This window comes from Zalophus californianus, chromosome 10 (assembly GCF_009762305.2).
Source record: "Zalophus californianus isolate mZalCal1 chromosome 10, mZalCal1.pri.v2, whole genome shotgun sequence".
Taxonomy (NCBI): Eukaryota; Metazoa; Chordata; class Mammalia; order Carnivora; family Otariidae; genus Zalophus; species Zalophus californianus.
This window is the reverse complement of record NC_045604.1, coordinates 113,127,159-113,143,666: the sequence shown is the minus strand read 5'-3', so window position 1 is coordinate 113,143,666 and position 16,508 is coordinate 113,127,159.

The window sequence follows — 16,508 nt, the reverse complement described above, 5'->3', positions numbered from 1 at the left end:
TTCCCTGCTGCTCAGCCCCTTCGCTGGGGAGCCGGTGTCCCCGCGGCCCCCGCCCCCGGCCCTCAGGACCCAGCCCCGCGCCTTGCCGGTTATTAGACAGCTCGCGGGACTGTCTGCGGGCCGCCTCTTTCCTGCTAATTATCACCTTATGAAAAGTGTTTCATTAAGGAACTCTGCTTTTGATTAATTATCGACAGAATGCTGACCAGAAAGAAATGAAATTAATCTCTGACCCCGTCTGGGTAACACTGGAAATTCATCACATATCCTTTTAATATTGAAACACAGCGCAGAATTTTAATAGAAAATATTGTTTTTCCAAACCTCCAGTCTTTATTAATGCCCCTGGGCAGGGAATGATATTGCAGTATAGCAGTCTTTGTTCATTTTAAATTTATTAAACATAATGCACTTCATTTTCAAACATTTTACTGTTTCTTTTTAATTTCACTCAGTGTAAGTACAGAATAAAACCTTTTTAAACATTTAAGATATTGAAAACCCATATATGAGTGTATAACGGGAACGCTCCGGCCATCAAATAAATTTAAGTAGAAGCAATTGCAATTTTAAGCTCCCAAGTATTATCCCCTTCAGACATTAAGGCAGTACCCGTAACCATCAAATGGAAGTGTGAGGGGGAGAGGCTGCTAGGCCCCCTGGCCCCGGGAGACCTCACCAGAGGGCCCGGCCTAGTGGAGCAGCCCAGCAGCTCCTCGGCTTGGTGGGGTGGGCACTATCTCTTCCGTTTCGTTGGTCCAAGAGAAATGATTCTTGGAGGCCAGGGTGCTTGTCTGAGAGGAGAGGTGGTCCCATCTACCCACTCTGTCCAGCCCATCAAGGGCCTACCCTTCCTCTTGAATGGACACGGAGCTTTCCCGGATTGGAAGGCAATTCCTTCCTTTGAGAGTCACGCTGGGCTCCCCCAACCCCAGCAGAGGTGCTTTCAGGCCTGTCCCACTGAGGTGGGCACCTGGCCAGTTCCCAAGCCTTGGGGTGGAGGCTCCCCTGAGATCACGCCCTCCGCCCCTCCTTCCGGGCCAGCAGCTGCCAGAGGAGCTGGGCCAGGCACCCTTCCTTATCCTCACCCCCCCCCTGCATAACTCCCCCCTTCTTCCCCTTTCCCCAAGGAATCCAAGCTCGGAGTTTAATGAGTCGTGAAGTGTGAGAACTTCCTGAGACCCCAGCGGCCCTGATGCCAATTCCAGATGTGCGAGGTGGGAGGGGCTGCGGCTCCTGGCCAGTGAAGACCTAGCCACCCTGGTCGGACTGCACTGTTCTGCATCCAGGTTTCAGCCATCCGGGCCCTGAATTGGAAACAGGCAACTTCTCCACTGAGAAATTACTCTTTTTATTTCTTGTAGTGTTCCTGGTGCCCTATTTCACGGCACCGACAAACGGAATATTACTTTTAAAACACTATGAAATACCAGGTCCTGTCTTCAGTGCTATTTCGGGGGGATTCAATTTTCGCTGAATGGTGAGAAGCTCCAGCATTTCTTTTGGGGGCTGATTGGTGGCTCCATGGGAGGAAGGAGAAAATTCTCAGGGATTGTCTTGGCATTCTGGAGAGCTTTGTTGGTGTCTGGGTTCACCCACCTGCACTTACCGATATGCTCACACCCAGCAAACATGTCTTAACAGGGTCAGATACAATGCACAGCACGTTGTACCAGACCACTCCTGTGCATTAGCATTCTTTATTACTCGCCAGGCTCGTCTCTAAGCCTGGCCTAGGCGAGTGACTATTTACAAGGTTATCTATGATCCATGATTTATCTGCCTGCAGGTCTCTGTCGATCCCCCAGTGTCCCCCCCCCCCCCAGCACTCCTCTGTTCGGTACCCTGATCTCATGGAGAAATCACTCTGACCTGCTGGAAAAAAAGTTCCTCCCTTTCTGTGTTAGTGAATGTTCCATTTTGGCCAGACCTCATAGCAGACAACTTTGTTTCCCCGTGTTTGTGGTCAGGGCTGGGAGAGGCACTGGAAAAGCGGGCTTTTCTGGAAAAATTTCAGTGCTCAGTTTGAGTGGAGATGGCTGCCCCCTCTCACTTCTCATCGGGGCAGCAGACAAGTACAGGCCGCTGGGAACCAGGAGAGGACCTTCTATCTGCTTGGGCCTGCCCCCTCCCTGCCCTCAGCAGGCTGCCCACCCCGGGGCCCTGTGAAGCCAGCCTGGAGGGGCCTTTCCCAGGTGCTGGGAGCAGCCAGCAGTGAGGTCTGGGGACCCAAAGTGAGCCTGGAGGGACGTCTGTAAGGTCAACAGCCTGGGGTACGTTAGGGTGTGTGTGGGGAGAGACCTTCCCCAAACCCCAAAATAAGAAAGAAGCTGGGGTATAATAAGTGGAAATAACATCAGAGTCCGGACTGACCCTCCCATTACAGTCTGTCTTCCAAGACCTTTGCCCTGCCAAGGCTACTCTCCCAGTCCTCTGGAAGAGGAGAAGCCAGGAGCGAGGACAGAAGGACCAGCCGGGCTGTCCCGTCACAAAACACAGAGGCACCTGAGCTACCTCTCATGTCCAGGGCATCCTGCTGGACCTGCTCAGCCTCTGCAGGCTCTGGGTTCAACTGCGGTGGAGGGTCTCCCAGTGTGGCCCCCCCCCCCCCTCAGATTCTTGTGCTTTCAGGATCTAAGGCTGCCCTGCTTCTGGGCCAGAAAAGCCTCTCACCAGGTCTGGGCCCTGAGTCCTGTGCCCCTGCTGTGCAGAACGCACTGTCTCTGGAGTTAAGACTCTCTCTCAAAAAAAAAAAAAAAAAAAAGATAAAGCGATTTAAAGATAATTAATTGCATTAAACTATTGACTAACTACCTCGCTCAATAGTAATTCATTTAGAGAATATTAAAATCGGAGGAACAATAATAAATTTGATGCCAATTCCCACGGGGAGGGAGATGGCCAGCAAATTGGATACTTTTCTTAATCTGGCGTAAATAATAACACGTCTGCTCCCCTTCTCTCTCAGGCCGATTCCCCTATCATTTTATTCCAGACTCTAAAGCTGGGTTTCATAATTGATATCAGTTTCTCAATGAGTGCTTTTTCATTTGTTCTTGTTATCCGTGATAATTGCAAAGTTCAGCCTCTCTTAGAGTTGAGATTCGGCTCTACCGTGGAGGCCTGCCTGGTTCCTCCAGTGCAGCTCAGGGGCAGGACTGGGAAGTGGGGGGCTCTGGCTGCCGCCACCCCCCAGGCACTGTTGTATTCCTTCCGGGGTAGATGCACACAGCCCCCCCCCCAGCCTGGGGCCCAGCTGCAGGGACCTGATCGTGGGGGCTGGAAAGTGCAGGGGCCTTCCTTGGGGTGTGACCATCCCCAGCCCAGCCATCCCTGAGAGGCACATTTGGTGGCAGACCCAGGGTTTAGAGCTGCGGCAACAATCCGTTTTTCAAACAAAAACGGTGAATCCCAAACGACATCTGGGAAAAAAATGCCACAGAGCCTGGAGGAGAATTTGGGAGCTGGAGAAAGAGAGGGACACTTGACTGAGGGACAGCTGGACCAGGGGTGGGGCGCCGCCGGGAGGCATGCTGGTTCCCAACCCACTTCCTCCCTCTCCGGGCCCTGGGCACAGGATGGTCGCAGACAGGCCGGCCCGGAGCCCTGGCAGCCAGTCCGGTTCTCGAGATGACTATTTGTTATTTATTCACTTATTTATTCATTTATAAAGTGTTTACTTAGCTCGGTGCAGATGTAACATCTCATTTACAGCGCGGCCTCGGGGCATAGAAACAATTGGCAACAAAAGAGTAACTCCGGAGAATTAGAGAAACACACACGCGCGCGCACACACACGCACGCACACACACACCAACAACAGAGCTGGGTTGGGGGAGCGGGTAGGGCGCAGAGCGCGGGAGAGGGGCCGGGACCCGCCGTCGGACTCTGGGAGGCGACACCGTAGGAGTCGGGTGGGAGCTGCGCGGGTGCGCACTGACCCGGCTCAGCCGGCCGCGCTTAGGGCGCCTTTGGAGCGGGTCCGGGCCTGCCCGGGACCCCGAGGCGGCGGCGGCCAGAGCGGCCCCACGCAGGGCGCGCACCTCTGCTTCGCTGTGCCGACCCCTCCCAGCCGGCGCCCGCGAGCCCCCTTCCCGGGCCCAGCGGAGGGCACGCAGGCCTCCCCGCGGACCACCTCCTCCCGGACCCCATCGCGGCGGCCTGAGCCCCCTGCAGCCAGTCCTGGTGGCCGCGTGCATAGCCGCGCAGCGGGGAAACTGAGGCCCCGCGGCGCTGTGGCTCGGGGGCCCGGGAAGGTGCGGGGAGCGGAGGGCTCCGGCTGGGGCACGAGGGATGGAGGGGGCGATGGGGGGGCGCGCTGGCGGGACCCCGGGACCGCCCCTCCCCTGCGCCGCGTGCGGGGTCTCGGCAGTGGGTGTCAGCCGGCCGCGCGCAGAAGAGGCTGCAGGGGGTCCCCGCCCCCCGCGGGCGCCCAGGCGCGGACCGGAGGCAGCTGGGACTGTTTAACTGGGAGCCGGTTGCTTGGCAACCCGCGGCGGCTCATTACCGCGGCCACAGTGATTAACCAAAAAAGAAAAAAAAGAAAAAGAAAAAAAAGAAAGAAAGAAAAGAAAGGGAAAAAGGGAAAGAAAAAAGTAAGGAAGAAAAAACAGGGGAAAAGCTGGAATATGAAAGTAAAATGGATTATTTAATTAGCTAATTGACAATCAACTTCTTAATTATTGACTTAATTAAGAAAGCGCAGCCCCAACACTGCCCCCATCCAGCGTGCTGGTATGCTGGCAGGATTTCCAAAGGCGCCCTGCTCTTCCCCTCCACCTCTACCTCCAGCCCCTGGGAGGCAGCTCCTTCTCTTCTCTGCGGGGTCCCCGGCCCTCGGCTGCCCCAGGAGAGGGTGACTGAGAGAGATTCTCCTCCGAGAGCCAGGACAGGAGCACCAACCAGCCATGCGGGAACTTTCCCAGAAGGGCCCAGGGGTGCTTCTCCTTCTCCGACTTCCCTGGTTCAGGCGGTGTGTTGGGTGCCGGGCTGTGCTGGACACCCCTTCCGGTGGTCCTGACGCTCCAGGGCTGGGCAGGCAGGAGCCCTGGGGGGCACCACCTCAGGCGTATTCGGAAGAACCCGCCGGTCGGCTGCTCTCACTGTCTCCATTTTAAGGAGAGGAGAGTGAGGCTTCTCTCACACAGCGATTTTAGGGGCGGCCAAAAGTTCGGGGAGAGTGAGCAAAGGGAGAGGAGGTGCAGCTGGGGACAGGTGGGGGCGGTCATTTAGGGCTGCAGGTTGGACAAGGCAGGAGGGGGGCTGGGAGGGTCATGGTCTAAGCTGAATCTCAAAGACTGGCTGAAGGGCACGTAGTGGATGGTGTAATGTGTCACAGGCTCCTTCCACATGGGCGCCCTCTCCCTAACTGCGGGGACCCCCCCAGCTGAGGCCCTCCCTCAGCATTGCCCTGGCTGAGGGGGCCTGCCCCCCAAAGTTGGCTCCTTCACTGTGGATACAAAGGTCGGCCGTGGACCTCCATTTGGGACAGCTCTGAAGGACGGAGCCCTGGAGGCCCTGGAGGGTGCAGTTTAACGTCTCCCTCTGTCCAGCCCCCTCCCTCCCACCTTCCTCCCCCAGCAGCCTCCACTGCAGCACACACAGCTCCCTCTCTGACTTCCCTGATACCCTGCAGCCACTGCCCAGGCCAAGAGGCCCAGCAGACAGGGCTTGCTGATGAACTGGGAGGTGGAGAAGGACAGAGGTCCAGCAGGACATTCCATTGCTGGTCTTCCTGAGCCGGACACTGGAGATGTGGGGGCTCTGTGCTGGCTCTCGGAACAGACATGGACCCCATCTGCCCCCTTGTTCCTCCTTCTCTGGGGCTCCATCTTTCTACTTTCCCTCCTTGCTCCTCTCTACTCCCTCCCTTAAAAGGCCTGACCCCCAGCCAAGCCCTCTCTGGGACTCCTCCTGTTTTCTGAAAAGTCCAAAGCAGCCACTTTGCTGGCGGCTGGGGTCTTTTCTGAGGGGCTGGGGAGGAAAGGGAAGGCAGCCCCCACCCCAGGGGACACTGCTCTGGACCTCACCCCGTGTCCTCTGGGTGCTGAGTGTGGGTGACAGTGCAAGGGCCGCTGCTGGAGTTGGGGAGCCCCAGCTGGGACCCCCGGCACCACAGTCACTGAGACCCACAGACCCTGGCAGGGTTGAGGCGAGGCCTGAGGCAGGAGGGAGGACTTGGCCAGCCACCCTGCTCTGCTCTTCCTGCTTCCAGGGCTCCGTGAAGAGCAAGAGGCCAGAGGAAGCCATGGAAAAGCATGACTGAGTCTAAGGGTTTGTTGGGAACCCTTGCAGGTTTGCTTGAGGGATTGGGCACAGCTTCCTGAGCTAGAAGGGTTAGGGAGGGCAGGGCAGACCCCCAACACTAGGGTCTCTTTCTGAGCCTTGGGAGGGTTCAAGAGACCTCAGTTTGCTCTCCTTGAGAGAGCAAGGAGCGTGGCTTGGTGTGTGTCCCAGGTGGGGCATGTCCCAGGAGCCCCGGGGCAGCGTTGTAATCCCTGCGTGGGGGAGGACCTGGACTGGGTTGTCTTCCTCTGTGAGCCAGTGTCACAGTCACCCAGAGCCCTTCGTCTTCATAGCTGTGAGCCTGAGGTCCTGTCTGCAAGACTATCTCAGCCAGCCTTGCAGAGACTGTCCCATCACAGATTTGGAATTTCAGGGATCCACCCCTCCCACCCGCCCAAGCTCAGGCGTTCCAACGACATCCTGACCATCATCACACTCCAGGATGACACGGAGGCTTCTGGGCCCCAGCATCCTGTGAGAACTGGTCAGATCTGGGTGTTAAGATGTACCTGGGATTTGTTTTAATCAGGAACAATGAGACATGCAGACACAGAAAGGACTTGTCTTGAGGAAGTTTACACGGATTCCTGGATCCAGGAGATGAGGCCCACCGCGCAGGGCCCTGTGGGGACGCACCAGGAAGCCGAGGGAGCCAGGGAAAAAGCAAGGCCCCACCGGGCTTTTATGTGGTGTCTCGGAAGGAATGTGTGACATCAGATCAGTAAATTTGAGTGAGTTTAGGACTGGCTAGTTTGAATAATTTTGGCAGGCTGGGGGGGGGCATGGAGGTTGTCCCTATTTGTCTGGTAGCTGACCCCAGGTGATTAGCAGCAGGGTGGTGCCTCCTGTCTCTTAAGAGCGTTCGGGGTGGGCTCTGGATTGGTTGGTTTGCATTTGAAAAGGCATGGTCCTGGGGCAAGTGATTTACTCTCTGGGAGGAACAGTCTGTGCCCAGTCATAAGGCCGCAGATGCCAGAGCATCTGAGTACAGAAAGTAAGGGGCGCCTGGCTGGCTCAGTCGGTGAACACCGCTCTTGATCTCCAGGTCATGAGTTTGAGGCCCACATTGAGTGCAGCGATTACTTAAAAGAAATGAATAAATAAATACATAAATAAACAAAATTTAAAAAAAGAATAAAAAAGGAGTACAGAAGGTATGAAAACATGGTGGCACACCTGTCCCCCCCCGCTTTGTGGGGGAGGGAGGCCACAGGTTCAGACCCGTTACTACTCAGGGCCCAAACACAGGGATTGAGGAGGGTGCCGGCCCAGGGCCTGGGGGAGGGGCCGGGCTGGAGGGCAGAGCCTCTGTGGGACGCACTGTGGACGGTGGACCCGGGCCCAGAGAGTGCTCTTCTGCAGACCTGTCCAGCAGTGAGGTGCTCCCCAGCCCTTACCTGGGGGCCAGTGAGGAGCCCCGAGCTTTATCATCGCACTCAGGCTTGACCTGTCTTAGGTGGGCTCCATGCTGGCTCAGCGGGCTGGTGAGGGCAGCAGCCACTTGGGTCACTTTGCCCAGAGGGGAACTTGGGGCTGACATTGGGGTGTGTGGAGGCCGCCCGGGCACCTTTCTGGGCAACAGCCTGACAGGGCAGAGTGGGGCTGCGGTGGTGCGGTGTCTGTGCGGCAGCTGGGGGCCCCTCCTCTCCTCTGCAGGGAGCAGCCTCAGCTCCCCACTAGTCACCTGGGGGCCTCCATCCTCTCTTTCCCGACCCTGTCGGAGTCTGAGGGTTGAGTAGCAGCCACAAGAAGCGGGAAGGATGGTCAGGTCGATTTCCCGCCACCGGATTTTGCCTCCCTCTGCGCTGATTTCCGGGCTTGTGACTGGTGCTGGCTTCTAGAGCCTCTCTCAGAAGGCTGAGAGGGGGCTGAGCACAGGGCCAGCAGGGTCTCCGCAGCGTGGGAAGGCCCTGGGGCCTGAGCCCCCTGGGCATATGCACCTCTCTGATCCGTCCCAGGGTGGTGGTGAGGATTTAGGGGGATAACAGATGCAATGGTCTGAACTGTGTCCCTCCCCTCAAAATTCACACGTTGAAGCCCCAGCCCCACCCCCCACACCTCGCACCTCAGAATGTCACTGTATTTGGAGGCGGGGGTCTTTGAAGAGGGGATTAAAGTATGATGAGGTCGCTGAAGTGCTCTGCTGCAGCAGGACTGGGGTCCTCTAAGAAGAGATGAGGGTGCACACGTGCACAGAGGACCACCACAGGGGTGCAGGGGGCTGTTAGCAGGCCCAGGAGAGAGGCTCCGGAGAAACCAGCCCTGCCCGCACCTCCACCTCTGACTTCTGGTCTCCAGACCCGAGAGACCACCTATGTCTGTGGTCTCAGCCCCCTGCCTGGGAATTGGCTCTGGGCGCCCTCGCGGACTAACGCACCTTCCGTCACAGGGCAGGCACGGGCCTGGCGTGAAGGAGGTGCCTGCTGACTGGCCTGGGCTACTGGCAGTCTCACCTGGGCCCTGGGGTGACTTTGGGGGTGGGGGTTCTGACATCTCAGGCCTCAGTGTCCTCACTGGGGAAGTGGCTCCTGCTGGGCCTCTCCAAGGCTCGGGGACAAGTCTGTTCCGCCCAGGAGTCATGCTAAGGCCAGGAACAATGCTTCGCTCTCCCCCAGGCCTGTGGAGGGGGTCCCACATGTCTCTGCCTGGAAGTCAGGGCTGTCCCCCAGCTGAGCTCCGGCCTCCTCTGTCTCCCGGGCCTTTGGGCTGAGCCATCAGGAAGTGCACAGATGTCTCTATCGGGGGCATGCTTCTGTGTCTCGAGCCTTCCTTACAGGCAGAGAAGAAGTCTAGGCTGGCCGTGGTCTTGGCTTCTGTGGAGGGAGCTGGCCTGTGGGGTGGAGGGCTGTTCCCAGCTTTTAGCTGCAGATTTATGTAAATATGGATTATGGAATTTGGCCCCAATTCTCCCTTCTTTTTCCTCCTCCCCCACCCCAGAGCTGACTGGGCATTAGCACCCGTTGGTGGGTGGATTTCTGCAGCCTGTCAATGAGCAGCAGTTAATTCTCAGGCAAATGTCTACTTATCTCACTGTGCGGTGGGCTTAGGCATTTGCAAGGGACCGCCTTGCTCAGCCTGGAAGGGGGTGAAAGGGAAGGGAGGGGTGCAGCAGGCCACAGAGAAGGGGGGCTTTCCTGACCCTTGTGGTTTCTCTTGGCTTCAGGGTAAGAGTCACATGCAGCCCACCAGGAGCAGGGGAGAGAAGGGGTGCCCAGCAGGCAGGCCAACCTCTTCTGCCTTTGTGACTCAGGGGAGGGCCCTCCTCTCCTCTCCTCTCCTCTCCTTTCCCTCTCTCTCTCTCTTTTTTTTAAAGTAAACTCTACCCCGGACATGGGGTTCGAACTCACGACCCCGAGACCAAGAGTCGCATGCTCCACAAACCGAGCTCTGAGGGAACAGACACTCACCTGCCCCACAGGGTGGCTTGGGATGAGGCTAGTGAGCCTGTCATCTGGAACCCAGCCGCCTGAAACCTAAGGGCAGGATTCTGTCCTCTACCACCTCTGGGTGAGAAAGACACAGGACAGCGGCATGCATTCGGCTAAAGCTCAAGCAGAGTCTGTAGGGGCATGCTGAGCCCAGCCTCCTGCACACTCGCAGGCCCACGAGCAAGAAGCCGGCCCTGCTGGGAGACAGGCCCTGGTCCCTGCGAGAGTCCCAGAAGGAGGACCCCGGGAGGGAGTGGATCCCAGAGGCTTCCTCGGGGTTGCACAGAAGTGAGAGTGAATGTTGTCCACTGTAATAAGCAGCACGAGCAACACCATGTCGGGCCGAGACACCGGGTGTGCCAGTGGGCACGGAACACGGGTCCTGCGTGCTCGGCTTCTGTGGGTGGGCTGGCCCGGTTTTGCCCCGCACCAGTGGGGTCGTCCTGGTCTGCCACCCGGGAGGACCGAGCTTCCCTGGGTGCAGGTGACCACTGTACCCTTGTCTTCTATCTTCCCCATCAATCCCCTTCTCCCACTGGTTTCAGAGCCACAAGAACCACAGAATTAGTTCTAAAAAAATTACCCCTTCACTTCACTGCTAATCCCCTAACTCCCTTAATTAAGTCAATGGTAGCCTAAATTGTTCTAAACATCTTTTGGGGGATTATATATTTTAATCATCATTATCCAATGAATATTTGATTATACAGTCATCATATAATCAAGAGTAAAAATTATCCAAAAAAGGCATTTACTAACACTTTAAAGGCTGGGGTATTTGATAAAGAGTGCTGGAGGATTAGGTGCTGCCTGAGAGATGCCAGGGGCTGCCCGGTCAGGGACTCGAGTGGCTGCTCCATTCTGAAAAGTAAGACCATGATTTAAGGAAAAAGGAAACAGAAAACCAAGCTGTCCTGTCTTCTCCCCGTCGTTCCCTGCTCCTCGAGTCACTAGGTGTCTTATTGGGACAGCTGTGGTGGAAGTGATTTCTAGAAATATCACTAGGTTTGGGGTTGGCACAGAGTCGTTAGGGAGCCCCTGAGTTGGCTGATGAGATCTGGAGCCCGTGAGGTCTTCTGGCCTGTGTGCTGGGGTCTGATCCCAGCTTCCTGCTGAGAGGCCGGAACTGTCCACTCTGGCCCACCCCACGCCCTGCGAAGCTTGGCGACTCCTAGTGGCTCTCAGTTAACCCAGTAGTTGGGGGGACAGACAGCAGCAGCTGAGAGTAAGGAGTCTGGGTCTAGCCCTGCCACTCGCCTGCTGTGTGACCTAAGGCAAAGTGCCTAACCTCCCTGTGCCTGGGATTCCGAATGTGTGAAATGGAGGTGAGGCGAGGACCCAGTAGGCTTGTGGAGAGCTCTAAGTGAGGGAATGCTGTGAAGGGCTAACACGGCACCTGGCCCTTGGTTAGCACTCTGTGAAGTATGAGCTGCTACAAAGAGCTTAAAGGGGACACAGAGCTGCCCAGTCCCCCAGATAATCTAGAAGCCACTTGGGTGCAAATTCGCGGGCCATTCTGGGGTGTCTCTCCTGTCAGTCTGCCTTCCTCAGGGTCAGAGGAGCCCATGTGGGACTGGAAGAGGCCTTCTGGGCCGCTGAGTCTGGCCTTCTCTGTTTAAAGAAGGGGAAACTGAGGCCCAGAGAGGAATGGGGAGTGGAAGCTCAAGGTCTACTGTTTTCTTTCACGGTGTACCCTTCCCTGCCTCCAGAAAACTTGGTTCCTACCCTGGGGGCTGTTCTCTGCGTGATATCGCAGAGGGGGTAGGACAGGGGAGTGACCAGGCATGTGTCGCCTCTGTCCCCGGACCTGTGTGGGGTGGGGACGGGAGACAAGGCGGGCAGAACCTCTGGGTGGCTGGAGGTGCTCGGCTCCAGGTGTCTGGTGGAGAAAACCATGGCCCCCCTCCCCCTCCAATCCACGGACTCACCTGTCTGTGTGCATTATAGCACATCTGGAAAGGGCAAATGTGCAATAGTAAAGCAGAAAGAAAAACACCTCTAACTTTTCCAAGTCACCGATTGGACTTAGTATAAAATCTCTCGGTGGCTTGCTGGTCACCACAGAATGAAGACCGGGCACTCGGGCCCCTTACACCTTGTCCTCTGGGGCCCTTCCTCCCCTTCCACGGCATCCGGCCACATGAAGTCACACCACTCCTGCTGCGTTTCCCCCTCTCCCTGCCTTTCCTGGCAAACTCCTACTCATCCTCAAAGGCCTCCCTCAAGTGCCCTCTCCTCTGGGAGGCCCTTCTGGATTGCCTCAGGCAGGCCCACTGGCTTCGCTGTCAGTTCTTATCTCTATGATAGCACCTGTCTGAGGGCTTCCTGCGGGCCAGCATCCCGCCAGTGAGGTTGCCTCCCGACACACCCACCTTATGGGTGAGGACACTGAGGTCCAGGGAGGGGCATCGACTTGCGCAGGTCATCCGGCGTTGTGCTGCAGGGGCTGAAACCCGGCCCTCCTGCTGCCCCAACCTGGACACTTTCCCTCGTGTCCTGAGTCCTGACACAGGCGTCTGCAGGCCTGCCACTCAGGATGACAGCATCCGGTCCCTCCCGCTGGGCTGGGTCCCCTGTTTTCCTGCCCAGCCCCCATCCCTGGGCGCCTGCGTTCTCCCTCTGCTCTTCCCAGGACTGGGCGGAGCTGCCGCCACCCCGCCGCGCCTCCGGTGGCCCCTGGGCCAGGCGAGTGATGGTGAGACCGTGCTGTGAGTCCCCCTCTATTGACGTCTGCTGAAATCGTTGGAGACAAAGTTCCTGCACAGACATTACAGCCACTTTTCAGAGTGAAACATCTGTCATTTAGCGCTATGACGCTACGGGGACGGCACTTAGAACAATCTTGTTGCACTTAATTTATTTTCTTCCGAACGCTGCCGAGGAGGGTGAGTTCCTAGGTGCTCTGTATGGACAAATTTGACTCCTGCTGGGTGAGGATGCCCCCGTCCCACACAGGGGACCCGCCCAGGGGCTCGCATCAGCCGATTGATTTATTCCTTCTCAGACCTGCCAGGAGCCCTCGGTGGGAACGCTGGTGGACCACCTTCCCTCCCTCCCCCAGCCCCGGCCGGGTCGGAGGAGACTGCACGCTGGTCTGAGCTGGGATCTTCCCATGGGGAGCAGCGGACCGAGGGCTTGCCCATCCCCCAGCCAGCCGGGCTCTCCTCACCTACATCTCATCCCTGCCCCCCAGCACCGGGGCCGGAGACCCCACGCTGGTCCTCTGGGACCCCTCGTCCCTCCTCCAGGATGAGAAACCTGCGGAGTGAGCTCCTGCCCAGGTGTTTCTCCTCCACCAGGGGCCAAAAGTGAGTCCCACCCTCAGGGTTGATCCTTTCGGGCCTCCTGTCCTGGCCCTGTCCCACCCCAGAGGAGGTAGCAGAGACTCAGAGAGGGTCAGACACTTGCTGGGGGACACACAGCGGGGTAGTGGCAGAGCTGGGTTTTGAAGATGCCTTCCCCACTCTGCCTTCCCAGGAGGGCTGACAGCAGGGAACAGAGGCTGGAAGAGGCCATATGAGGGCAGATTAGGGCTGGACAGGGCTGCAGGGCAGGGCGGTCCCTGAGCCAGACATCAGGGCCAAAAACAGCCCCTCACCATCATCCGTCTCACCTCTGACATGGGGCAATAGTACTCCTCTGAAATAACAAGGCCCTGCCCTGCTGGCTGCCCTGGGGAACAGCCGTGGGGGACAGCACTGGGAGACAGCCGTGCGAAACAGCTGTGGGGGACAGCGCTGGGGGCCAGTGCTGGGGGCCAGTCATGGGGGACAGCACTGAGGGACAGCCATGGGGGACAGTGCTGGGGGCCAGTTGTGGGGGACAGCGCTGGGGGCCAGTGCTGGGGGCCAGTCATGGGGGACAGCACTGAGGGACAGCCATGGGGGACAGTGCTGGGGGCCAGTTGTGGGGGACAGCGCTGGGGGCCAGCACTGAGGGACAGCCATGGGGGCCAGTGCTGGGGGCCAGTTGTGGGGGACAGCGCTGGGGGCCAGTGCTGGGGGCCAGTCATGGGGGACAGCCGTGGGGGACAGCGCTGGGAGACAGCCGTGGGGAACAGCCGTGAGGGACAGCCATGGGGGCCAGTGCTGGGGGACAGCTGTGGGGGACAGCCCTGGGGGCCAGCCGTGGGGGAGAGCCGTGGGGGACAGTGCTGGGGGCCAGCCGTGGGGGACAGCCGTGGGGGACAGTGCTGGGGGCCAGCCATGGGGGAGAGCCGTGGGGGACAGTGCTGGGGGCCAGCCGTGGGGGACAGCTGTGGGGGCCAGTGGTGGGGGCCAGCCATAGGGGCCAGCCCTGGGGACCCCTGTGTGGGGACAGATGTGGCAGAGACAAAGAAAGGGAGAAAGACGACCTTCCCCTGCTCCGCCCTGCCCTGCTGCCCCTGCCTCACAGCCCGGCTACTTGGTCCCAGCCCACCTGCCTGAGCTCCTGAGGAGCATTTCTGGGGTGTCTTCCCTCCCCACCTCCAGCTCTGGTAAGGCTGAGACCACGTGGGAATCCTCTGACACGTGTCTCCATTTTAGGGGTGAGGAACCTGAGACTCGGGGAGTCTGGGGTGTGCTGCAGACCGCTGCCTCAGCTCACGAGAGCCATGTCGCCGTCGGGAACCTCACGTGGCTGGCTGGAAACGGGCCCCAGTAGGAGTATTTACACCACAGAAATCGGCGTCATGCTACAGGTGCTCCCTGCAGAGAGCTCTGTGTCACACACTGCCCAGCACAGCGCCACCCAGGCAGATGGTGACCTCAGTGAGTGCCCGCACCGCACACCTACTGAGCCCCGGCGCCTCCCAGGGGCTCTCCGCCGCAATCTCCCGTAGTCTTCCCAGCAGGCCTGCGAGGTCGATGGTCACAGGGGAGCAGGGACGCTGCTGGAGCGTGACCTGTGCCCCGGCTGGCGCGTGCCACTCCTGAGGGCCGCCGTGTCCACGTGACCCTGTGCGGGAAGTGTTGGCACCCCAGACCGCAGTGTGGAAACAGGCTCAAAGCAGCCACGGGACTTACCTAAGACCAGAGACCACGGGTCCTGGAGCAGCGGTGGGGTGGGTGGCTGCCGGGGGCCCTGGGGTGGGACAGAAGTGGTGTGGGGTGAGGACACAGGGACTCAGGAGCTCAGGATGGCCCAGGGTGGTGCAAGGAAACCTCTGTCCCCATCCTGGCGTTGTCACCACCTTCTCATGTGATCTGAGTCCCCCACCTGCTCCGAGCCTCAGTTTCCCCATCCTGTGTCTCCTCTCAGGATCTGCCCCCCCCCCCCCCCCATGCTATGGAAACCTCTCCTGCCCCTACTCCCAGACTGCACTGGACCAGCCTGGGAGTGTTCCTATGGCCCAGACCCCAGATGCCCCTCAGGCCTAGGGCCTGCCAGAGGGCAAGGCAGGGCCTTGGGCAGGAGACAGCGGTGTGGAATGGAGCTTGGGGGTGGGGGGCTGGCCAGGGGAGCCACACCAGCTGGGATGGGGGAGGAGCCCCCAGCTGTGCGTCCTGCTAAAGGCTTCTGGGACCACCTGGCGCCCCCTGGGTGCACCCACAGCCACCTCTGCAGGTTCCGTCTTGGCATTTCCTTTCTGTGAGTTCCTTCTGGGCAGGCAAGAGCTGAAGCAGGGGGGTTACATCCCGGGTGGCACCCAGCAGGTGCCTCGCACCCACCCGGTGCTCAGCGAATGTTTGTTGCTTCAAATTGGATGGGAGTCTTTAGATGTGGGGTTAGGGGGCAGGAGGTGCTCATGGAGGCCTGTCAGGCTCAGCTTGAAGGAGCCAGGGCCAGGGTGCCTGCTGGACACTGAGCCTGGGTGCTTCTGAGTGGGGCAGGCTGGGTGCTGGGCAGGAGCACCAGGTCCTCCAGGGCAGACAGGGCTTCCCCCGAAACCCGCGCATGCTGAGTGTTCAGTCTGTGCCTGCCCACAGGTGGGTGGGTGACAGAGGTGAGGCGGGAGGAGCCACGCAGGCAAGTCCTCCTCCCGGCTGCCTAGGTTTGGTTCGAACGTTGGTTTCAGCCTGGCTGAGGCAGCCCAGGGCCCAGGCACCTCCTAAGCATCATCTCCCATCAAACGGCATGAATAATTTAGTCTCTAATTAAAAGTGAGGTCAAGCCATGAAAAATGGCTGGATGTCCGGTGGCACCAAGATGCATTAAATTGCCGGCAGATCTGAGAGGCAGGCGGGCAGGAGGCTTCGGTACGCCTCGGCTCACCGTGGAGGCAGCAGGGTCCACCCTGGGGAGAGGGTCTCTAAATGAGGGCGAGGCTTCTGGGCAGACCCAGAGACACCCCTCTTCCTGCCACCATTGCTACCTGAGGGGCTCCCTCCCTCCAGCCGCCACCACCCCGCGTTCCCCAAACACACCAGCTCCATCCTGCTGTGGGTCTGTGTGTGTGTTCTTTCTGGAACATTCTTCCCCCGATACCTGCTTGGCTTGCTTCCTCGCTACATTCAGGCCTGTGCTCAGATGTCCCCTGGCCTTTGTCCCACAGCCCTCTTGTCCCACTCCCTGCCCGGGCTCAGGCAGCACTTCTCACTGCTCGGCGTTCTATATATCGAGTTGTGTGTCTCTCCAACTAGAGTATCAGGGCAGGGCCTTCGCCTGGGTCCCCCCTGTCCCCAGCACCAAGGACAGCACCCGGCACGCAGTGGGCGCAGGGGAGGCTGAGCACCAGAGGGGTGTCTCCCCAGCCCAGAGCCCCCCTGGGGACAGGAGCTGGCAGGAGCTGAGCTGCTGGCTTGCTCTGCTGGGTTCTCTCCCTCTGTCCTCCTCGTAGGTGGAGACCCAGCAGGCAGGCCCTGTGGTCCCTCA